This window comes from Schistocerca americana, chromosome 3 (genome assembly GCF_021461395.2).
Source record: "Schistocerca americana isolate TAMUIC-IGC-003095 chromosome 3, iqSchAmer2.1, whole genome shotgun sequence".
NCBI classification, from domain to species: Eukaryota; Metazoa; Arthropoda; class Insecta; order Orthoptera; family Acrididae; genus Schistocerca; species Schistocerca americana.
The window spans coordinates 388190247-388216309 of record NC_060121.1 but is presented as its reverse complement, the minus strand read 5'-3'; the positions used below and the strand labels follow the sequence as shown (position 1 = coordinate 388216309).

General features: G+C 42.0%; 1 protein-coding gene across 1 annotated transcript in view; it reads right to left on the bottom strand.

Moving 5' to 3' along the window:
• Positions 1-26063, bottom strand: part of LOC124605510 (alanine--glyoxylate aminotransferase-like) — a 115859-nt gene that overhangs the window by 50035 nt on the left and 39761 nt on the right. The gene's annotated exons all lie outside the window — the stretch shown is intronic.

Below are 26063 nucleotides of genomic sequence, written 5' to 3'. Positions count from 1 at the left end.
TAGGAGCTGAAGTGGACCGAGGAAAACTGACATTGTAATTATTAAAGAGCACTCCACATTTCCCCTCCATATAGGAAAAAGACATATAAATAACTGAGTGTGGAGGCTCAAAGGAGACAGTTGTGTCAACATTCTGTCCATGTCTAGAACTGGACAGAATGATAATTGTTGAAGTTGCAGGCCAACCACAATGAACTTTTGATGATATATTGTTGACCAACCAGTCCACTGAAAGTACCTCCAACCTCTGCTGCATCACCTTGGAGCCACAGCGGCAAGAGGAGCAAGAGGGCTGTTGGCCTCTACTCTCTGGGTGACCTCGTCCACTGGACTGCAAGCTACCATTGGCAGGGATTAGGCTAGGGAGTGAACGCACGACTTCCTGTATGTCTGCGGTCACTGACTGAGCTGACCTGGGTAGATGGTTTGAGCTTCTAAGGCTCACTACAATGATGGTGGTCACTTTCTTCCCTTTGGCACTCTACATGGGGCCCACAAGTGGCACTTGAGGGAGCAGTCAGCCATGTTAAGGGCAACGGGCACAGCTTAAGGATGTGATGGCCATTTAGCTGTGGCATGAATAGGAGTGTTACATCTGCAAGGCTGGATGACCAGAAGGCCAATGCTGCAGATTCTGGCACTGGCATTGGCGCTGACCCACTCATGCACACTGTGCGGCACCATCTCTGAGTTCAGTAGAAGACCCGCTGTGTACCTTCAAAGTAATAAAGTCAGTGACACACTTGCTGGTGTTTCTCTGCATGCTTCGGCATGAGTCACACCTCTCTCCCAAACTATACCTCCTGGTTGTTCTGACATATTACAACCCCTGAGTTTGGGGGGTTGCAATAATTTGGGATCAGTAAGTGGTTGTTTTGCTTTCCAATACAAAATGTTGTGTCAGAAAGTGTCCATCCATGCCTAACACTAAGTTCTGGGGGGAGAGTTGGTTTTGGTGAGTGGTGAGTGAGGCAGTGGCACTTGACGTAGGTACCAGCTCAGCACAATGTAGCATGGTGAGTCTAAGTTTTATTTATGTTTTTTTGACGTCTGCAGTCATTGTCAGAGTTAGCTGTGTGAGCTAGGATTCAAGATGTTTGGAGTTACTTTTGCGAAACCATAGGAACCTGCAGACTTATCTTTCTTTAGAGGTAATGATGTATGTGGTAATTTAGTGCCATTGAGGTATTCATTTTGCAATTTGTCTGGGCACAGATTGCTGTTTACCAGAGCTGTAGCAGATGTTTGTCCTGTATGTAGGTATACTGGTAATCTGTCTGTTAGTTGTACTTAGTGTAGATGGGTGATGATTCACTAGATAAATTGATTTGTGATTACGGTTTTTTTTTTTTTTTTTTTTTTTTTAGGGTTAAATGAGAGTTTGTGTTTTGTCTTTAAAAAATATCAGTTGAATTAAGGTGGAAGTTGAGACACAAAATGGTAGGAACATGTGCTACTACCTTGGATGCAGTTGCAGCTTTAACTCAGCAAGTGCAAGCATTAACAGAGAAATTTGAGAGCATGAAAGAGAGATATGTTGAACTTAATTGTGAGTTAGAGGCTCTTAAGGAGGGTAATGATCAGTCACAACAGGAAAGTAAGTCTGGATTAAGGGTGCCTTCTGTTTTATATGACCCAGCAGTGGTCACACTGGTCAATCCCTTCTTGGGCAAGGTAATGGAGAATGTGACAACATTCATTAAGTACATGGATGGTAACCCCATATGTTGCTAACCCATATGTTGCTAACATGCATTTGTCAGAGGATGCCAAAGCGTGTGTTGTCTACCATGAGACATTGAGCAAAGAACATGCATTCCAGGAGTAGGCCACTGGATTGTGTCAGAGGTACCACAAGCAGAACAGTGAGCAGTTTTTTGGGGAGAAATTAAGTAAGATGCCGATGCAGTGCAATGAGTCTGTGGAAGCATTCTTGGATAGAATCCATAAACTAAATGCAAAGACATATGTACAGACCCAGAATGCAGGAGCTAATAGGGTGCTGTTACAGAAGGTGGAAAATAGAGCAACAGCCTTTTTGCTTGGTATACTTCTTGAAATTTCACAGAAGGTATGGATGGAGAACCCAGAAGAGTCAGTTCTTAGGATCACAACACTTATAAAGGAGGTAGACATGGTGACAAAGCAGAGAGTGGGCCACTGCGTGTTAAGTCTGAAGTCAAATTTTATGAATGTGGTCGGGAGGAGCATGTACAGAAGCACTGTAAGCAACCAGAGTGCTATGCATTTGGCATAGTGGACCACTGGTAATTTGAGTTTAGATGTGGGAAGGGTGGAAAGCACTGACAAGGCAAGCAGCCATTAAATACAAATGGGACTGCTTCAACCATCAAGAGGCAGTCCCAGTAAACCATAATACAGCATAAGTTAATGCACAGACAGAATGTAGCTTAGAGGGATTAGTAGGTGGCAGGAAACAGAGATTTTTAGTGGACAAAGGTGTGAATGTGTCCATTATCAGTCTGGACCTCATGAGAAAATGGAGACCAGAGCCACCAAAGTATATAGGTTACGTGGTGTTGGCGATAAAGGGTGTTGGTCATAAAGGGAGTTCTGGGCTAGACTTCCTCAATAAACATCACGCCAAGATTGATGTTATGCAATGCCCAGTGGAACTCAGTGGGACTCTGTTTCAACTGGGGGAAACAGTTGCAACTGAGACAATGGCACAAGATTCACCTTTCATGGGGGTGAGACCAACTAAACTGCATACATTTTCAGTAAAGAACAATCAGCAGGATAAAATACCAACAGGTACAGGAAAGATAGTTTGGGTTTCAGTGGAAACCAACTAGCTGAGGGAAACATTATATGTGACTGACCTACTCTTAAACAATGAAGTGTTGGATAGTTCAAATCAAATGGCTCTAAGGACTATGGGACTTAACATGTGAGGCCATCAGTCCCCTAGACCTAAACTACTTCAACCTAACTAACGTAAGGATATCACACACATTAATGCCCGAGGCAGGATTTGAACCTGCGACCATAGCAGCAGCACGGTTCCAGACTGAAGTGCCTAGAACTGCTTGGCCACAGTGGTCAGCTGTTGGATAGTTCACACTGTTTTATCTCCAAGAGTTTAGTGCATGTGAGTGACATTAATGGGGAATAGACGATTCCCAACAGTATGGATAACTTTGCCGGAGGTTGATAAAGGCCAAAGCTTTGACAAAGGCCAAAGCTTTAATTCTGAGAGTCTTTTTGTTGTGCCTATCTGTGACTCAGCATCCCTGCTATATGGAAAGCAGCAACTTTCCTTTCATAATATTGTAAGCAGGTACAGTCATCCACTGACCTCTGTAATTATAATAGATGGTTTGTGAAAGTTTCTGCGGTAATAGCCGTACCCTTCAACAAGCTACTGAAAAAGGGGACAAAATTCCATTGGTCACAGGAATGTTGGAGAGCATTTGAAAAATTGAAAGAAATTTTAGTTTCAGATCTAGTATTGGTTTTTCCAGATTTTGACACAGAGTTTATCCTTTCATGTGATGCTTCAAATGAGGCAATTGGTTGTGTTTTGGGACAGTTGGTACATGGTTAGGAACATCTGATCACTTATGCTTCAAGGCAGTTAAACAAAATGGAGTGTAGCTATTCAATAACAGAAAAAGAGATGTTGGTGGTCATATATGGTATTACATATTTTCAGTGTCATCTGTATGGTAGGAAGTTTAAGGTCATGACAGAACATGCTTCATTTAAGTCATTGCTCACTTTGAAAGATCCAGTTAGTAGATTAACTTGGCGGGCAGGTAAGCTTAGTGAATTTGAGTATGAGGTGATCCTTAAGCGAGGGAGATCACATGCAAATGCAGATTCATTAAGCTGCGGGTTGGTGATGTTAAGTACACCAAAGAAGAGCACTGAAAAGTAGCAGCAGGCATAGGAAAGGGATAAGTTGTGTCAGGCATTTACGCCACAGCCATATTTCTTATGCATGAGGGTTTGTTGTGTAGAAAAATGATGTGTGGACCACATGTGGTTGTTCCAGAGGGTGTTTGGAAGGAAGTTTCGCCTCAAGCTCACAACCTTATGTTGTCAGGTCATGGTGGGCAATGTGCAATTGACAGATATGTAACAGAGCAGTTTTGGTGGAGGAATGGAAGGGTGACATGGAGCAATATGTTAAGGACATTACACATTACAGAGGGTCGACATTACACATCAGAAAGTGCTGCTGCAAAGGTTACCAGGAGTGTCCAGTTCATTTTCTTTGGTAAGGTTGGATGTCCTTGGCCCATTCAACAAAGCACCTGCAGGAAATAGGTATTTTCTCATGATCATTTATCATTTTTCTTCATTGAGAGACTGGAACACATGTACAAGACAGTCGCAAAGATGTTGAGCTAGTAAGTAGGTTCCAGGAGCGATGATTGGGACACTTATTTTACCTTACATACAGTGTGCGTATAATTCAAAAGTTCATATTTGCAACAGGCTTGTTGCCATTTGAGTTGATGTACAGGAGGAAAATGCTATCTCCTTCTAATGTTTTGATTCCTAAATTAGGACAAGATGGTGAGTTGGTGAGGAAGTTTGCCAGGAGAATTAGACAAGTTTGGAGGAATGTACAAAAGACAAACATGGAGGGTTAGAATGCCATGAACAACCGAACAGATGCATGTGTAAATTGACGTAATATTGCATTAGGCAGTGGTTAATGGTCACTGGTCCCTATAAGTCAAAGGGCAAAATGAAGAAATTTTTAACAAAATACCAGGGATCATACCAGGTCATGGAAATGGCTTCACTGGTCAAAAGGAATGATAGAGGGGATACCACAGCCATCAGTAGCTTTTATTTATTTATTTATTATTTGTCCCGTAGATCAAATCAGTACAATGGCTTGTACAACTGATATGGGATAAGTAAATACAAATATACAGTTTACAGGAGTCTAAAATAGTAAACAAGAGTATAGAAGAAAGATTATTTTACATTACCTACCAAATTATGTTACTTAAAGTTACAGCTTTACAGAGAATTGTTACATGATGTGACAAGACTGACTTAACAACATTCAGCTTTGATACATTATCATGCACTAAGACAATTTTGATTCCAAATATTCCTGGATGGTATAAAAGCATTCTTTTATTAAAAGAGATTTCACTGCCTGTTTGAATTTATTTATTTCTTGGATTTCTTGTATAAAAGTTGGAAGATGATTATATAATTTTATTTCCATGCACTTGACACCATCACTGTACAGTTTTGTTGAGTGGGGAAGTATTTTTAGGTGGTGAAATTTACAAAGAGTAAAAAGAAGGAACCTGGAATTGGTGAGCAATGTAAGATGCATGATATGCTGTATGGGTTGAGGTAGCATAAGTAAGTTGTATAATAGTAATTTGTTGGGTTTTATTTGGTTTAGTATATCAGGGAATATGAATTTTTTTATTGCCATAGGGATATTTATTGTTTGTGGACTGTGCATTCTCAGAAGGAGGAAGGAGGTGATAGAGCAATTTGTGATCTGTCCAGGTGGCCAAGTACAGACTGATACGTAGACATGTGAGGCAAGTTTGTTTCTGTAGGAATCAAATGGAATGAGTTGTGGGAAGGAACTTCTGCAAGCATGAACATACTTCCAGAAGGTGCGTAAATGCTGACTATACTCCATATTCATGCCAAAAACTGTATGGTTGAAATGCTATGAATGAGGCAGACTGATGGGCTAAAATAACTTGAGCTTCAGGAAAGTAGAATGATCATTAATAGCACAACTTGTGAGATAGTTGGGATGGATTTTGGTCTTCTGGCTATGCTTACAGGCTTAACTGCTATAATGTTGTTGTGGAATATGTTGTATTGGCCAGAAGTATCTCTGAGGGTATTACCCATTCAAAATTTGACATATTTAAATAGCACACTCAATCCAAAGCTTTTGCAGTTGTTGGACATATTAATAATGTCTGAGGTAGAGAGAATTTTGATGGAACAAATGTGACAGCATATCCACCATTTCCTGGAAGAACAGGAGCACAAAGTGTTAGTGGTGAGCATATTGGCCATCAGTTGTGGCATGTTTCTAGCACACTTTTGCATACTGTATTTCAGGGTAAGACATAAGAGGGCACAGGCTGTGGGCATACCAACATACCAATTACCAGTAGAATGTTTGACCAGCATTAGTCAGGGTTGCAATTAGTTTTAAGACCTTGATTAGTGTATAAGGGTATGATACGGGGTACATGGTAGAGGTAAAGTGTGAGTGGAAGTCCTGTATCATGAATTAGGGAGACTGACCTCAATAAGTAAATTATTAGAGTTAAGATGGATAAGTGGAGTACAATGTTAAAGATTCGGGATGAATCTTCTCAGAAGGGAGGAGGTATGCTGTGCCATGAATATCTACAGGCATGGATTTGGAGAATTGTTGTAAATATTGTGCAGCTATGGATGGAAGACAGTAGCTAAGGGACTGATTTGGAACACCAGATGGCAGGCATGGGCAGTGCTGATATTTAACAAATGATTCTGTGAGACAGGTTTACAACACCACTCGCAGGTGGAGAGGCACGACCCAGCAGCAGTATACAAGTGTGAAGCAATCAGGGCAGCACTGGGCACTGACATGCTGTGAAGAACCCATATGTTGCAGTTGCAACAGTGCATAGTGACTTGTGTGTAGGGGCCAAAGCAGGATGAGAAGAGCTGACGTTCTAACTATTAAAGAGCACTCCACTTGTCCCCTCCAGAAGAGATACATCAGAGGTGTAGGGAAAAGACGTATAAATAAGTGAACCCAGAGTCTCAGAGTAGGCAGTTGTGTCATCATTCTGTCTGTCTAGAACTGGAGAGAATGATCACTGGTGAAGTTGCAGGCTAACCATGATGACCTTATAGTGCCAACCAGCCCACTGAAACTACCACCAACTTCTGCTGCACAGTTGCATCATAGCTGTGGTGGAGCACATTGCACCTTGCAGCTGCACTGGTTTGATAACAAGAGGACTGATGGCCTCCACTTTCTGGGTGATAATGTCTGACTGCAAACTGCCATCTGCAGGGGCAGAGCTAGGGCATGAACTCGCAGCCTTCTAAGTGTAGAGCTGTCTGTGGTCACTAATCGAGCTGCTCTGGGTGGACAGTCAGAGCTGCTAAGGTTCACTAAAATCACAGTGGTCAGTTGCTTCCCTCCAGCACTCTACATGGGATCCATAAGTTGCACTTAAGGAAGCAGTCAGCCATGTTCCAGGCCATCGGTGTGTCTAATGCACACAGTGGTCACTTAGGCGTTGCATGAGCAGGAGTGCTATGTCTGCATTGCTGGGCAACCGGATGCAGATGCTGCATATTCCGGCATTGTCATTGGTGCTGACCCATGCATGCATGCTGTGCATCACCAAGTTCAGTGGAAGGCCCGTTGTGTACATTCAATGTAATAAAGTCAATAACACATTTGCCCATGTTTCTCTGCGTGCTTTTGCAAGAGTCACCCCTCTCTCCCAAACCTTAACTCTCAAGCATTCTGACATATTACAACCCCTGAGCTTGGGGGGTTTTAATAGAAGTATACTAACAACAGATTATGGTTGGTGCTAAGAAAATTGACAACTGATTTCAGAAAGTAAGGTACACATGTCATCTCATGCTGAGACCATTGCACAACAAGAGTTATGCATTGAAAGAGTGTACATGTTCTGGGTTTCCTAGAGCCACAGCTATGCCGTGGTATAAATGAAGGTGCATAACAGTGTTGGGAGTGAAATGGCATGCTAACTGGAAACATACTCCAAAGCTGAAGGACATGGGGCAGTACAATTCTTGTGGCCAATACTTATGGAGGACCGGAGTATACCAAATTTCATGCAAATATGGTGTCACATGTTTGGACAAACAGTGCTCACAATAAAAAATCAATGCCAGAAACATCATTGGCACTCTTGATTAATGTATACTAATAAGCAGTATCATTAGAGATGCCACTGGAATATGTACCAGGTGTAATATCATCAACCGAGACTGTCACTATAGCCTCAGCGAGGCTTGGGAACCAGCACTGGATCAGATTGAGAAGACACACTGCAAACACAATGAGCTGTTTGGCCATGGTGGAAGGAAATACTTATAAACAGTGATGCAACATGAAATTCTAGTGGTACATGGACAAAATGCATTGTGTTGTCAGGTTGTAGCGAAATAGTGCCAACAATTTGACCAAGGTCACCATACAGTCCAGATCTTGTAGATTAAATTGACTTTTGCATATATAGACTTGTTGACTGTGTTGACAAACAGTGTCATGTATCCACATTGCTGCAATTGGGTCACACCACTGCGTCTTGTCAGCCACAGATGCTGACATAGTCATCTCTTTGGTGGCCATCAGCTGCATTGGGTGTGGATAGTGTATGGAGTGGCTCACAGGGGAAGAGGATATAAGTTGGGTATGTGCCCCCAGGAGGTCAGTTCATCAGCACATCTGATGTCACCACAACTGACTGCTGAAATATTGTGCTTGTTGGACACTATGAATTGACAGTACACACATGGATTGTTAATTCAATGTGTAAATTGCTATATATTGGAAGGAACCAGGTATTTTAAAATCAATCATAGCTTCTCCTGTTTAACTATGCAGGTGCTGTTTTCATCAGTTACTCTGTACTAAGAATTTATGTAATTTATCTGATGTCATAGACAAGTATCAGTTATCTATAGCCTGGAAAAGTTGGAAATTGACTTAATAAACATGAGCATTAGTGTTAAGCAGTATTCACATCCCTGTGTTCAAAAATTTCAATAAACTAGAGGAGAATAGCAGTTCTGATATGCAGTACGAGTGCTTTCACAAGTGGCCCTGACTCTAGTAGGGCAGGATATGCCTGTGATGGGGTTGGAATTGGATGAGCTGGATGGGTGCATAGGACATTTCTTGCATTTGAGTCTTCCATAAGGCTGTAGCCCACATAGCAAAGGATTTGGAGGTGCTGGACTATTTTACAAGAGGAAGATCTGTGGACATAATGTTCATCATTTTCAGATTTTCTGTGATTTTTGCTTAGCCGTTTGTATAGGGATGACTACCAACTACCTACCCACATGAAATACCATTGTCAAACTGTGGCCAAGAACACAGTTGCACACCCAGTGGTGGAACACTCTGCTGAGTGCAAAATGCTAAATTGCAATGCCCGAGAGATGGTGCTTATTGTAAACAACTAGCACTACAACACAACCATATACAAACCAAGTTTGAAATCCACACATATTACAAAAATGGATGTATGTTTGCGTATGTTCCACATACCCTCCTAATCATTTTCAGATTTTCTGTGATTTTTGCTTAGCCGTTGTATAGGGATGACTACCTACCCACATGAATGACCACTGTCAAACTGTGGCCAAGAACACAATTGCACGCCCAGTGGTGGAACACTCTGCTGAGTGCAAAATGCTAAATTGAAATGCCTGCTTCACAATCAATGCCATCTGGATCCTGCCACTCCCCAACACCAATGTCCCTGAATTACTTAGATGGAAATTATCATTGTCGCATGTCATTCAATCCTGCAGTCCCCATGATTTCAATTTCCATGGCCCAGTCCTGCATCTACCTCCACTTCTGTCCCTAAGCACCCACTTCATTCATTCTACTCTTACACTCTCATCTCCAATGTCTCTCCCTTTCTCTGTCTACCTGTTCCTCTCCACTCTGCCCCCCCCCTCCCCCCCCCCCCAATCCCACTCCCACTCATCCCCTCAATCCCAGTGTGTGCTACATGCAACACCCCTAGCCTGCATTGGGGTGAGTTCACCAGTGCCACATCTCTATCCCAACCACTTGCAGCCTCTCCCTCACAGCCATCAGCTTCTCTTTGTAAAATGCAAAGGGAACAGACAAACTTGAATCATTAAAACTGCTGTTCACAACTGCAGTCATACTATCATGCTATATGGTAGTGCACACACAGTGAAGTACAACTATGAGGTAAAAAGAAGACAGCTTGCCAATGCCTTATGAAACATGCAGGTCCTCATATGCACCTATTCTATAAACATCTAATATATTTGTTTGCCTTCTATGTTTTCCTATACCTTTCATCTGGTTATGATTGGTGAGTTTTTTGTGCTCATGCTTGTGAAGGTTTCCTAATGGGTACAAATGTCTTAACATCAGTGGGAGTGGTGTGAAAAGGGGATGACATAAAAGCTTAACTTAGTAATGTCTGGAGCAGTTTCAATCAACTTTTGTCTACAAGGTGAGTAACATCAGACATAATACCTCTTTTGTTATGTGAACAATTCCTGATATCAATATGAGGTTTTCCACAATTGATAGTATGCTGAGGAATATGTAATGTTTTGTATGGATGATACTATGAACTCTGGTATCAACTGAGATATTGAAACAAGTATGTTTTTTTTTTAATGGAATCATGTAATTTTCATAACTGCATTCAGTAACTCTGGTTAATATTAACATTGAAACCTTTCACAAAAGACTCTAAGAAATGTACTAAAATTGGAAAAAAAAATGCAGCCAGAGATGGCAATAGAGGTGTAAAAACTGCAAGGCAGAGCTCTCATGCCAGGCTCTGTTGTTATACGTACCAAGGCAGGCCTGCACTACTAAGTTCAAGCATCATTTCCTGTACAACATACACATTGTGTCCCAATTCCATTAAAATGGTGGCTTTTAAAAACAAAAATCATGGATTATGTTTGCAAATTACAATATTTATTCACAACAGTTACCTCATGAATCAATACACAGCTGAAATCATTTGAAAAGTGTTTTAAAATAGACACTGTAGTCCTTTTTTGGAATTGCATTTAGTACTGCAGTACAGTTTTCTTGCATCTACAGCTACATTTATACTTTGCAAACCACCATGAGGTGCATGGCACTGGGTATGTCCCATTGTACCAGGTATTAGAGTTTCTTCCTATTCCATTTGCTTATGGAATGCGAGAAGAATGATTGTTTGAATGCCTCTGTGTGTGCAGTAATTATTCTAATCTTATCCTCACCATCCCTTTGTGAGTGATACATAGGGGGTTGTAGTTTATCCCTAGAGTAATCATTTAAAGCCAGTTTTTGAAGCTTTGTTAATAGACTTTCTGGGGATAGTTTACAACTGTCTTCAAGAGTCTGACATTTCAGTTCCTTCAGTATCTCTGTGCCAGTCTGCCCTGGATCAAACAAACCTGTAACCATTCATGCTGCTTTTCTCTGTATATGTTCAATAACCCTGTTAGTCCAGATCCACACACTTGAGCAATATTCAAGGATGGGTCACACAAGTGATTTGTAAGCAATCTCCTTAGTACACTGGTTGCCCTTCCCCAGTATTCTACCAGTTAACCAAAATCTACCACCTGCTTTATCCATGACTGAATCTATGTGATCATTCCATTTCATATCACTACAAAGTGATACACCCAGATATTTGTATAAGTTGGCCAATTCCAACAGTGACTCACTGATATTATAGTTATAGGAGACTATGTTTTTTCATTTTATGAAGTGCACAATTTTTCATTTCTGGACATTTAGAGCAAGTTGCACACAATGTTGAAATCTTATCAAGATCTGACTGAATATTTATGCAGCTCATCTCAAATAGCACTTCATTATAGATATTTATATATATTACAGATAACTGCAAAAAGTCTGATTTTGTTATTATTATTGTCTGCAAGGTCATTAATATACAACATGAACAGCAAGGCTCCCATCACACTTCCCCGGGGCACACCCGAAGTTACTTCTACATCTGACAATGATTCTCCATCCAAAATTACATGCAGTATCGTCCCTACCACAAAGTCTCAATACAGTCACAAATTTCACTTGATACGCCATATGACAGTACTTTTGACAATAAGTGTAGGTGTGATACTCACTCAAATGCTTTTCAGAAATCAAGAAACACTGCATCTATCTGGTTACGTTGATCCAAAGCTTTCAGTATGTCATGTGAGAAAAGTGTGAGTTGGGTTTTAAATGATGCAACCACATTAGTTGGCATTGAGGAGGTCATTCTCTTCAAGAATATGTTCTTGAGCTCAGAATATGTTCTAAGATTCCACAACAAATCAACCTAAAGGATATTGGACAGTAGTTTTGTGGATCACTTCTACTACCCTTCTTGTAGACTGGTGTGATCTGTGCCTTTTCTCAAGAACTGGGCATGGTTTTTTGTTTGAGGGATCTACAGTAGATTATAGTTAGAAGAGGGGCTAACTCAGCTGCAAATTCAGTATAGAATGTGACAGGGATTCCATTGGGCCATGGAACTTTGTTCAATTTTAATGATTTCAGCTATTTCTCAACACCACCATCACTAATACTTATTTTATTCATCTTTTCAATGGTGCAAGAATTAAATTGGGACAATTCTCCTAGAGTTTTCTTTATAAACAAACATTTGAAAATGAAGTTCAGCTTTTCAGCTTTTGCTTTGATATCTTCAATTTCAGTTCCTATCTCATTCACTAGGGACTGGACACTAACTTTGGTCGCACTAACAGCCCTTACATGCAACCAGAATTTCTTTTGATTATGTGAAAGATCATTTGACAATATTCTGCTACAGCAGTCATTGAAGGCATCATGCATTGCTCTCTTGATAGCCACATGTGTTTCATTCAGCATCTCTCTATCTATAGCCCTACACTTTGTTTTACACCTATTATGCAGCAATTTCCATTTCTGTAGATGTTCCTATGCTACAAATGTTCCTTCCCATCTTGAACTGTTCAACTGGGTACACATTTTTCTATCCAGTACATGTTAACTAGTCTTTTAAATTTCACCCAGAGTTCTTCTACATGCTCCTGACGTATGCTGAGAGTTTCAAGTTCCTCACTGAGATAAGACATTATTGATTTTTTTATCTAGTTTACTGAACATATATTTCTTTCTGTTTGTGTTAGTTGTCCTTTGTACTTTGGTACTCATTGTTGCCACAACTGCATTGTGGCCACTGATATCAGTTTCCATGTGGACATCCTCAAAGAGGTCAGGTCTATTTGTTACCATTAGATCCAATATATTTCCATCATGAGTGGGGTTCATAACTATCTGTTTTAGGCAGTTTTCAAAGAAAGCATTTAGTAAAGTTTTACAAGATGTCTTATCATCTAACAAAAACTGTAATTTTCCCAATTAATTGTTGGATGATTAAAGTCTCCACTGATGATGAAATTATGTACAAGTGAACTTAGGTTTCCTCTGAAGTTTTCAGTTACATCTGGAGAAGATTCTGGTTGGCAATAGAAGGATTCCATTATCATTTTATGCCCACCCTTGATACTGAGTTTTGCCCAATCAATCTCACATGCAACTTCAATTTCGATTTTGGTGCATTTGTGATTTTGCTACTGTGACAAATACACCACCTCCATTTCCCATTTGCCTATCCTTTCAATATACACTTAAATTTTCCCCCAAAATCTCACTGTTATCAATTTCAGGTTTCAACCAACTTTCTGTACCTAGTATCATGTGAGCTTCACTTCTTTTCATGAGTGCTTCTAACTCTGGCACTTTGTTACGAATGCTTTGGCAGTTTATGGTTTTAATACTCTCTCCTGGGGGAGGCATTTCTTTTGATCTTTCATTGATAGTTCTGGGTTTCCTACAGTCATCATTATCTGGACTGGATGGAGAGTTGATGAATCTGAAAACCCTTGTGTGCACCCCACACACAGTCAGCTACCTGAGTAGAGCCTCTGATGTTTGGTGCACACCAGACCCATTTAGTGGGACACTGCGGTTCCCAATCCCATGGCACAAGTCCAGGAAGTCACATCCTAGGTTGTCACAGAACTTTCAAAATCTCTGGTTCAGTCCTTCCACTTGACTCAGAACCAAAGGGCCATAATAAGTTCTGGGGAGAATGCTGAAAATTGTGAGCTTTGTTGAAACACTCAAATCTGGTCTTCTCAGCTTTCTCTGTCACTCACTGGAATGACCAAGAATGACACTGGAGACCAATGTGTGCCACAATCTGCAGTTGATTGCACCCTTTGGCCTCAGTGGCTGTTGGAATAGCCTCTTCAACATGTTGAATGAGACCTCCAAATATACACACTGAGTACACCTGGTGTCCTTTCCTGTTCCTTCCTGCCATTTACATAATGGGTACCATCATTCCCCATATGTTTGAACTGCCGATAATTAATAGACCCCTACCCCTTTGCGTTTGCCTCCTCCTGACACCAGACAAAATAGGTTTCCCCAAAACATGCTAAGTGATTCCCACTGTCTCAGTTTCAGTTTCAGTGACACAGCATCTCAAACTCATTGGTTAGGGGGATGGGTACAACACCCTGTGTCCTCCCTGGTCCTGTCCATCCGGTACAGGATACCTAGATCTACCATTGACATGCCACTTGCAGTCAAGTGTATGGGCAATGACAGATCCCGTACTTTCTGCAGAGGAGACAGGATCCACAGGAGAGGAGAGTACTTGAGGTACCTCTAGTACAGGTATCACAGGTACGCAGCTCTCAGGAACTGTTCCCACACACCAATTTGCAGTAGCTGTCAATCGTTTGACTGTAGTCAGGGTGATTTACAGCTGCTTATAAATGTCAACCAACTCATCTCATGTTTTGGATCAGCATTCACAGTGAGGCTGCATTTTGGATGGTGCAATGTATTACAAGGCAGTGAACAAAGGACTTTAAATTAAACCGGGTGATTAGCTTTTAATCTATAGAGCTAAAAAGTTCCTAATTCTCTATAGGAATTGAAGCAGATACACAAAACAAGATTTCTATTAAGGCAGCACAAAAACTTGTGGTAGATATTACTAGTGTCCTACAACGTTTTTATGTTAATTATAGGTGTTCGCAAACCCAAAAATCGAGTTAATTTACAATAAATACAGATGATTTATAGGCAAAACTAGATGTAACACAAAATGTCAGTTAGAAAATCTACTACAATAACTAAATTACAAACCCCAGTTGCTCGTAGATTATGCAAAGGACAATGGTAGCTTTCAAAAATTTTCAAAAATGCACGTTTGTTTGCACTGATACAATGAAATTCAAGCATAATATATACTTTGGCTGAACTGTGTTCCTCAAATGCTGCTTTGCTATGAATTAAATTATGTATCAAAAAACACTTGTACCATTAACTTACAAAAATATAGTTTTGAAAGTGTCCAAAAATTCTGAAACTAGCTATTTCTCATGAAATTGGACAACAAAATTACAGAAAAATTGTTTTGAACAAGGATACGCCTACTGTCCTTAAAAATTTTTAAAGAGCATAATTTATTTTAAGCCTACAATTGACAATAGCAATACTATTTTATCACGGCACTTATGAATGTTCGAAATTTCACGATGTATAACAATACAAATGGGTACTGATACAGTCGGTGAAAGACTATGGAGGATAAGTGATGCAAACAGTAAAATATGTGAATATAGAACTTGAAATTGATACACGACCTAGTTCATGTTCATCGCATAGGTGAACTGCTGCTGCCAGTTGAATCCAATGTTTACAAATTGAGATAGGTTTCCTATTGCACTGAATATATGGTCATTTTTAAGACTGGTGGGAATCTTAAATCAAATACTGTACATTTATATATTAATTTTGAGTATAAGACCACCTGAATTTTGGAGGCAATTTTTTGAAGAGAAAAATTTGTCTTGTAGTCTGTAAAATACTGCTATAAAATCAAACTATTGAGGATTTTAGACCAGATTGGTAGGCTAATTTTTTCTTTTACATTCATTCAGTTCTTTGTACATGCATTCTGGTTTCAGCCAGTTTTTGCTGCCAGTAAGGTCTCCACTTTATTTAAGCTTGCGAAGAATCTCCTTTGCTTTGTAATGTGGATGTTGAACTATGGTGCAGCTTCCAATACCTCACAAGCTTGGTGGGCATGGTGCATTCTTGAAACATATGTACTGATACTACACATCTTTATCTCCTATGTTTACTGCTCAGGTAATTTGAATCCTGTTTCCTATCACATTTGCTAATAAGAAATACTTTTCTGCTTTCCTTAACAGCCCATTTATTACTTTTTTATCATTGATGCTGTAACGGATTTATGATCACAGATTCCATCTGGGTCTTTCAATCACCAGAAGGTCTAAGACATACCCTCATGAGTTGTTTCCTTGGTATGTGTTTTAATCATATGAGGCTTGTGACACAATGTGTCATATCTGAATATCGGTGATCAACTGTGGTCAGACATGGTGTTAGGTTTGTGTGCGCTGTGGCAGGGGACCAGGTGATTGCACCTATGACAGGTCGCTGATAGGTGTGATGGCACACAGAACAGCAAGGTCAGGCTATGTGTTACTGTCATATCTGAATCCCAAGGACTTAGGAGAGTGGCTGTCTTATTCTTTCAAATTGTTCAGGGAGTACTGCTACAGGCAAGATATGTGCTAGTCTGAGCAATGATCCAGCTGCATGCTTTTCCATGATAGAAGTTTTCACATTATTGGCTGTGACACTTTGAAATATTTCATGTCAGTTCAGTGGGGGGATATTCTGCAGTGGTCACGACTCTGTTTTATTTCCATTAGAAATTCAGAGGAACTTGTACTTTTGTGTAAAGTCAATTTGAACTTTGAGTTGTTTGTACTGAGTCTGGTTTTTAACCCAGTTTTCCTCTGGGGACTTTTGATTATTTTTGTCACTGTTCAGCGTCATGTGTCTCTTACACTACCATTTATTTGTGTTATCATGGCATCTGACTTTGATTAATTTGAGCTGCAAACACTACATCTGATTTCCAGCTATTTGATTTATATAGTGTGTATGCTAACAACAATACTGGAGACCAGGCTGAATTTCAGTTAACTTAATTATGTAGAGGTTATCATCTGCCTGCAAAATTTTGTGCCATTTTAAGTCATAAACTTTACTTGTTAACTTAACCACCTGTAGTTGGGATATAATATTTAGCCTTGCTACATCTATGATCAACCTGAAGAAATTTTAAATGTGATTCATACATCAGAGACCATTTTATTATTTTTATTTAAAGCAACAATAACTAGACTCAAATAATCACCCCCTTAGATTAGGAATTATGAAGCAATAACCCTTTAAATTGTTGCAGGTTCCAAGTCTACCATAATGTGATCAGAAAAATTCATATATGCATAATACTGAATTCTTGAATACTAAAATTAGGAATGTTAATTACTAACACTAAACCTACAGAAAGTGGTAATTATGGCTATGGTAAATATGACTACAAGTGTTGAATGTTAGCACTCACCTAACCAAGGAATTGTGGAGGATATAACAGAAAATTCTGAAAAGATTTTTTAATTTCCAAATTCATCAGTAACTTCCCAAAACTATACATGTGCAACAACCTGAAACTTTATGTTTATATCAGTGTGTGATTTGCAGAGGGGGATGGGGGGGATTCCCCCCCCCCCCCCCCCCCCCCCCCCTCTGCAACAGACCATCCCCTCCTCTGGTTTTAGTTTATCCGTCCCAACCTGGGATGTTTATTTCCCACGCACTGGAATAAAACTTAACATGTAATTTAAATTTGTGGAGCCGAACACTGAAAGTTTTTAATAAGTCTTACTATTAATACTATTAATATGTTTCAGTTTTCTATCATCAGAATAAGTACAGATTTTCATAAATGTGCCTCTACTTTTTGTATTCCCCTCGTATACCTGTATGTAGATGATTCTGTAAATAAGCTTTACCTATAATGTACTTTTAAAGATATAACAAGGGATGGGTTTTCTGATAGTGCATACATGTGAATAGTGAGTTTTGGCATTAACATCTATTTATAAATAGCTGTTTAACCATGCATAACACCACTGTCCAAGCTAGTAACATATATAATTCTAATAACCCCCTAAGACATCCCCCCCACTGGTAAAAGCACAAATCGCACCCTGGTTTATATTGAATGAAGACCCCCCCCACATATGCCTCGCACCCCCCCTCCCACCTCTGCCTTCCCCCCCCCCCCCCCTTCCCCCATGAACCATGGACCTTTCTGTCGGAGGGGAGGCTTGCATGCCTCTGTGATACAGATGGCCGTACTGCAGGTGCAAGCTGTTGAGAGGCCAGAGTAACATGTGGTTCCTGAAGAGGGTCAGCATCCTTTTCAGTAGTTACAGGGGCAACTGTTTGGATGACTGACTGATCTGGCATTGTAACATCAACCAAAACACCATTACTGTGCTGGTATGATGAATAGCTGAAAGCAAGGGCATGCCGCTGTACTGTATGGTTAAATGATGGTGGCATTCTCTTGCATAAAATATTCAGCAGGTAAAATAGCTCCCTATTCAAATCTCTGGGAGGGGACTACTCAGGATGATGTCATCAGGAGAAACAAAACTGGAATTCTACCAACTGGAGCATGCAATGTCAGATCCTTTAATCAGGCAAGCAGGTTAGAAAATCTGAAAAGGGAAACAGGTATGTTAAAGTCAGATATAGTGGACATTAGTGAAGTTCAGTAGCAGAAGGAACAGGTCTTCTTGTCAGTTGAATACAGAGTTTTAAACAAAAAACTGAGTGGGGATAGAGCAGAAGTAGGTTTAATAGTGAATAAGAAAATAGGAATGCATGTAAGATACGATGAGCAGCATAGTGAATGCATTATTGCAGCCAAGATAGACAAGAGGGCCACACCTGACACAGTAGTGCAAGTTTATATGTCAACCAGCTCCACAGATGATGAAGAGATTGAGGGAAAGTATGATGACGTAAAATAAATTAATAAGAGAGTTAAGGGAGGTGAAAATTTGATAGTGATGGGGGATGGGGAAATCAGACTCAATGTACGAAAATAAGAGATGGAAAAATAGTAGGTAAAAATAGACTGGGAGGAAAGCAGTGACAGAGGAAGTTGCCTGGTACAGCTTTGACAGAGCGTAATTTAATCATTGCTAACACTTGGTTTACGAATCATGAAAGAAGGTTGTACACATGGAAGAGACCTGGTGACACCAGAAGGTTTGAGACTGATTGTATAATGGTAAGGCAGAGATTTTGGAACCAGATTTTAAATTGTAAGACATTTCCAGAGGCAGATGTGGACTATGACCACAATTTATTGGCTATAAACTAGATTAAAACTGAAGAAATTGGATAAAGGTAAGAAAGAAGGAGATGAGACCTAGATAAGTTGAAAGACTGAGATATTGTTGAGAGTTTTAGAGGGAGCACTATGCAATGATTGACAAGAACAGGGGAAAGGAACACAGTAGAAGGCAAATGGGTAGCTCTGAGAGATGACATGGTGTAGGTAGCAGAGGATTAAATAGATAAAAAGACAAGGCTGAGTAGAAATTCATGGATAACACAGGAGATATTGGACTTGTGGCATTGGCAAGTACGAACGACATATCTCTGCCATCGCAAGTTTTTTGACTCCGTAACCTAATGGCCAATGCCATCTTGCTTGTTCAGTTTGCTGCATGACTTGTTGTAATGTGTATGAAATATACCAAGTCTTACAGAAATGAGTGTGTTTCCTTGGGCTGCAAGCCAACTGAAATCCCACAGTGGTGACCCCAAGTAAGAATTCACGTGCCATTTCCTCGTAGTGCAAGTATTTTCATGTCTACGGCACTGGCTTTGTTTATGCCTTCATTCATTCTGCTTGGCCATGCAGCACGTGAATATCGAAGCTGCTGCACCTGCAACGGGACTTTTTGTCACTTCACCACCACCTAGATTTTACAACACGTTTCCTGCAGTTTCATGCCTCAATACTGTTGCCTCTAAACAATGCAACATGTGACTGCAGACTCAGGCTTTGCCTCTCCAGTGAGTGTGCATTTCAAAAATGATAACAAGGAGAGCAAAGTTCCTGCATTTCATCATGCTGACATGGATCCTGCATTTCATGCACAAACTATGTATCAGATGCCAGCCGCCCAGGCGACTGTTACAACAGTGCCGTGTGCAACCTCACCTTTGTTAGGACAGACCATGTGTACCAATCATGCTCCCATGATGTCTGAGTGCTTTACTACTTCATAATTTACAAAGTGAACAATGCCCAGCGTATATCACGAACATTTCCAGACCAGTTTCTGCCCCCAGTGACTGTTCAGCCCCTCAGTGCACTTTACAGGCCCCCTCCTGATGAGAACAATGTGCCACATAGTGATACTAATTGTGGTTTCTGCACCTCCAAACATGCCCTGGCTTGTCATGTCAACAGCCTCGTGGGAGCATTTTACTGTGCTGCTCCATGCATGTCTCAATTGTACCTAAATTGATGGCCACATGCCCCTCACATGCACATGCTCTCTGCTGCAACCTGTGAACTCATCTACACTCCGGACCTGTAGCTCCATCAAGCTTCAATGATGCCTCTCTAATGGCCTCTCCCTCCCCTGGATCTTCCATGTGGTTGACATCGCAGAACCAGTCCTGGGAATCGACTTCTTATCACACCACCAACTGTCTTCAAATGCTGTTCGAGGTTCTCTGTTTCACCACACCTCTAACTCTCACATCCTGTGTGACCGAGCTCTGCCACCTGCTCCAAGTGTAAATGCCATTAACTGTTTAGTGCCTCAGTGCAGGGCTCTTGTGAGCAGGACTTGTACAACCATGAATTGCTTCCTGGTGAAAAAAGCCACTGTGAGAACGTTGTTTTGAAATATCACATTGCAAGTGCCAAGGATGAGCTTGCCGTGATTACCGCCCACATCAATTCACACTGCTTGGCAGCACCAACACCCAAACCTTCATCCACCTCACCTGACAGCTCCGCCAACAACAGCACACAGGTTAGAAACACCAAACCTATCTCGTGTGACCCCAGTCTCAACCACACAGTGTTATCCCCACCACCCCTGCCCCCATCAAATGTGTTCTGTTCAATGTCACTCTCACCTGTTTCTCAAACTGACACTCACGTGCCTCATGACAATCCAGCCATCTGGGTCTGACCATGCTTCCCGCAGTGCATGCACCCGCCAAGTGTGTTGATAAACATTCTGCCCCTCTTATGCCTTCTCGCATGGCTCGTTCCGTAGCTCCACATGTGCCAGCAGCACCAACACCAACGAGTGCACCTCTCTCACACACTACGGACAGCAGACAGCCTCTACGCACAATGCTCACACCCACCTCACACTCAGCACTCACAAACTGCCATCCGTGTCGGCATAAGCATAACAAAAATGTGACTTTTTCGCTGCCATTCCCATCTCAGGCAGATATCTAAGCTGCTTCCAAGCCATGCACCCCTAATAAATCAACTGACACCACACCCCACCCGTGCAGTCATTGAGCATTAGGTTTCCACCATCACGAACAGAACTGTTCATCACATCATCATGTCTTCTGAGGGCCCACTTATTCGTCAAAAGGCTCGCCGCCTTAACTCACTCAAGTTATGCTCTGCTTGCCAGCAAATATAGAAAATTCTTGAGGTGGGAATTTTGCAGCCCTCTGGTAGTAACTGGTCATCAACCATACACATCACCCCCAAACATGAAGGCTCCTTTCATACGTGTGGTGATTACAGGTGCTTGAGTGCTAGAACTGTGATGGACAATTTTCCTATACTAAACATGTCTGACTTCACTCACCTTCTCGCAGGTGCTACAATTTTCAGCATACTGAACTGCAAACGTACTTATCACCAAATCCCAGTTTCACCCGAAGACATTCTGAATACGGTGATTATTACCTCCCTTGGGTTGTATGAGTACCATTTCATTCCATTCATGTTAAAAAACACTGCCCAGATGTGACAACGCTTTATTGACTCTCTCTTGCTCCAGTTTGACTTCTTAAATTGAAGGAGCAATCAGTCTTATCCATGTCACTCTCTACCACATACAAAGAGCTTTGTCGATTCCTGGGAGGGATAAACTACTGCTGTTGACATTTGCCTGCAGCAGCTGACACCTAGGCCACCCTCACTAACGGCCTCACTGGAAAGCAAACTTTAGGGACACATCCTGTTCCCTGTATGGAACCAATGCGCAGAGCCTTCCAGGCCCTGAAAAACTCTCTTGCATGAGCCATCACTCTCGCTCATCCAATCTCGGATGCTGAACTCTTGATCACCTTGGATGCCAGTGACTCTATGGTAGGTGCAGTCCTACAACAATGCCACAACAATGTGGTCATGCCACTTAAGTTCTTTCCGAAGAAACTTTCACGCGCTCAACAAAAATTCTCAGCCTTCAATTGAGAACTTTTAGCGGTTTATGAGGCGGTGAAACACTTCTGCCCCAATGTCGAGGGCCGACCTGACTGACCATAAACTAGTAGTAGATTCCATATGCAACCTGCCTCTCATCCCTCCCCCCCCCCCCCCCCCCCCCTCATTTTTGCCACTTAGATTTCATCTATCAGTTCTCTACTGCTGTCCACCAAATCAAAGGCGCTGTCAACGTCATTGCAAATTTCCTTTTCTGCATTAGTACCCTCTTAACGATCGTCAACCTTCCCGACCTCACGTCCCTACAGAACCAGAATGAGGATACACAGCAACTTCTCAACAGCACCTCCACTTTGCTGTTTTTGACCAAAGCAAAATTCGCTGGCATCCAAGAGGAAGTCAGGTGCACCTCCACTAACACCCTCCAATCCCTCATCCCCATCCCCCTCCACCATTCAGTGTTTGACACACTATACTCTCTAGCACACCCCAAAATTAAGCCAGTGACATGCCTCATGTCAGAACGATTCATGTGGCGAGACATAAGACATGATTATCAGACATAGGCTTGGAACTGCATCACTTGCCAGTGCAACAAAGTCACCAGGTACACTGTTCCACATCTCTGCAAATTCGACATTCTATCTGGCTACTTTCACCATGTGCACCTGGACCTCATCGGCCACCTTCCCCCCACAAAGGGCTTTCATTATGTTCTTTCTTGCACTGATCGTTTATCTCATTGGGTAGAGGCCTTACCTCTCACCAACATAACTGCCAAAACCGTGGCTAAGGCTTTTGTTTCTTCCTGGACTTCCTGCTCTGGCTGCCCTGCTGCCATCACCACTGACCATGGCTAGCACTCTTTGCCCAACTATGCCAGCAACAAATGTCACACAATTGCCAACCACTTCCAAGACAGCACTGCGGTGTCACAATAATCTTTGAACCAAGGCTCTCCCATGGGTACTCCTTGACCTATGGTCATCATACGAACCAGATATCAAGGGCACCATAAATAAGTTCATCTATGGTGAAACCATGTCCTCTCTGGGGAGCTGTTACAACCATCCTCCCCTAACAATTCCATCTCTCTTCCCAATTTCATAAAACAGATCCGAAAGCATTTTGCAAACATTTTCCTCACCCTCATCTAGCCATACTCCCCCCCCCCCCCCCCCTCCCTCCCACGCACCCTCCGATCTCCTTTCATGCAAGTTCGTTTTTTTCTGCGATGACACTGTCCGGAGTCTGGGCCTCATTTGCCCCACCATATTCAGCCCCATAAACCACAAAACTAACATGATAGACTTCTGGGTTAAAGATACACCATTCACTGTTTGTCTCCACTGCTAGAAACTGGCACACCTCAACCCAGCGTCTTTCACGTCCGACGATGTTATGCAGCCTCCTAGCACTGAGGATTCATCTTCAAGCTATGACCCCTCAGAGCTGCCTCCACAACCTTCACCTGAACATGCATCTGCATCACCATCAATGCCATTCCTCGGGTTCATGCCCTCTCTCTCTCTACCTCATCCCCTGCAAACCGATGTACTGTCCAAACATGTGGAGGATATCACCATCCTTATCGATGACAATCACATCTTCATCCTGCTGCACCTCTCTGGGAGACACCCCTTGACAAAGCACACTGTCCATGTGGGTGGAGAGGCCTACATATCCGCATGAAGCTGAGGGCTATGCTGAAGGTAGAGGACCTACTGCCAGAAAGGCCTTAGCTGATGGATCAGACTAAGAGTGTCCCACAATGTCCTGTCTTCCTTATCCACTCCTAGTCTTTACCCAATTCCCTTTCCAACCCAAGGTGTGATGTGATCTGAGCCACGGGGTGTGTGGCACATGGGAAGATGTGTCGCAAATGAAGCCTAGGGATACCGGGCGACCTCCTTGAGTAAGGAGCCTTACACCGTGCAAGGTTTCCATGGTATGGACCATGTAGATCCCCAAATTTCGTGGGAGCAAGATGAGCCCGACTGATGAAAACGATTAAAAACAAACTGAGGGGCAAACTATGACCTCAGACACCCAGTCATTGGGGTCAGGACTGATGGAATGCACTCCCACTACTGAATCAGGGTGTAGCCCTGAGCAAGAAGTGGGAACTGTAGCTGAGAAGTTGGACCAGATCAAGATTAAAGCCTTGTCTGGGGCCCAGAGGAGGAAATTTCTCAGGGAACAGAAACAAAAGGAACCCTAGTGGTGGAGGTCAGAGAGAAGTCCCCGAAGGCGATGCAAGAGTAAGACCTGAATTGTTTTTAGGGTTTGCAGGTTGCTGTCAGGTTAATCAAAGACCTCAAAAGCAATTATAGCAGCAAGATGGAGACTTGAGGTGCTGCAGATCAATCTTCAGCAAAGTAAAGGTGCCACTGCTGCCTGAGCCATCACCTGGGAAGACAGGAGGTGGACATGGTCCTGATACAAGAACCCTACTTATATAAAGGGGGTGTATTGGGCCTCAGTGGTACAGGAGGTAAGTTGATTTATGACAGAAATCTAAGAAACTCCAGAACATGCATTTATGTGAGAAATGGAATTTCTTTCATGCCAGTGATGGATTTCTGTTCTAGGGACCAGCTGACCATCAGGATGCAGCAACGTGAGGAAGGTATCACGAGGGAAATTGTTTTGGCCTCAGCAGATCTTCCTTACAAAGACAGCTCTCCTCCTCCTCTTGAGATGAGAAGACTGACGGGAGCTTGCCATCGGCAAGGTGACCAGCTGTTGGTTGGATGTGATGCCAATGCCCACAAGCTAGGGCACCAACAGTAGAGGTGAGTACCTCCTTGAATTTCTCTTGTCTAACAACTTGGAGGTCCTGAATAGGGGTGATGAACATACATTCAGAAACAGCAGAAGGGAAGAAGTAATTGACAAAACCTTTGGTTTCATGATGATGGGCAGCTATGTCAAACAAAGGAATATGGCATTGGAGCCATCCTCATTGGACCACATGTATATTAAATTCAAGGTTGAAATGGGAATCAGACAGACCATGGCCTATAGGTATCCCAGGAAAATGGACTGGGAGACATATAGGAGGGACCTTGACTTAAGCTTATTGGAAACTAAAACTTCAATAAGGAAGTAGAGTTTGAGGAAGTAGCAGAGGCTGTAACCTCTGCCATAATTATGTCATACCAGGACAACTGCTCAGTCACCAAGAAGTGCACAAATAGGAGTGTGTCTTGGTGGAACAACAACTTGGAAACACAAAGAAGATGGGAACGGAGACTGTTTAACCTTGTGAAACATGCAGGACAATGGGCAAAATATTGTCAGGCCCTTGTCAACTACAACCTTGCAATTGGACAAGCAAAGCAGGCTTCCTGGAAGGAATTCTCTGAGGAATTGGAGGGCATGATTGCTCAAGCCAGGCTTCACAAAATCCTCACTATAGTGACAACTAATCCAGGAGGTACATTGAGGAAGGAGGATGGGGAATACACAAAGACAGCAGATGAGATGCTGGAATTGCTCCTCAAAACTCACTTCCCTCATTGTACTCTGGTAGATAACACAGACCAGAATGCAACCAATGAGAGACCATGAATCTCAGGCATTTGAAGAGAGGACTGGGAATTGGCCAAGGAGTATGTCGACATCATTCCAAATGTTCAAGTCATCTGCCACAAATGGAATCTTTCCAGCTCTCCTGCAACAAGCAGTAGAGAATCTTATAAGAGTCCTACGCAAGTTACTCAGGGTTAGCCTAGCTGCAGGAATCATTCCCAATGCCTGGAGGGCAGTGAAGGTTGTCTTTATTCCAAAGCCAGGGAAGACTGATCATACCAAGGCCAAGGATATGAGTCTGTCCTCCTTCATTCTTAAAACATTGGAAAAACTGGTTAATGTATTTGTCGGGGAGAGGAGGCTGTCTAGGGCTCCTCTTCA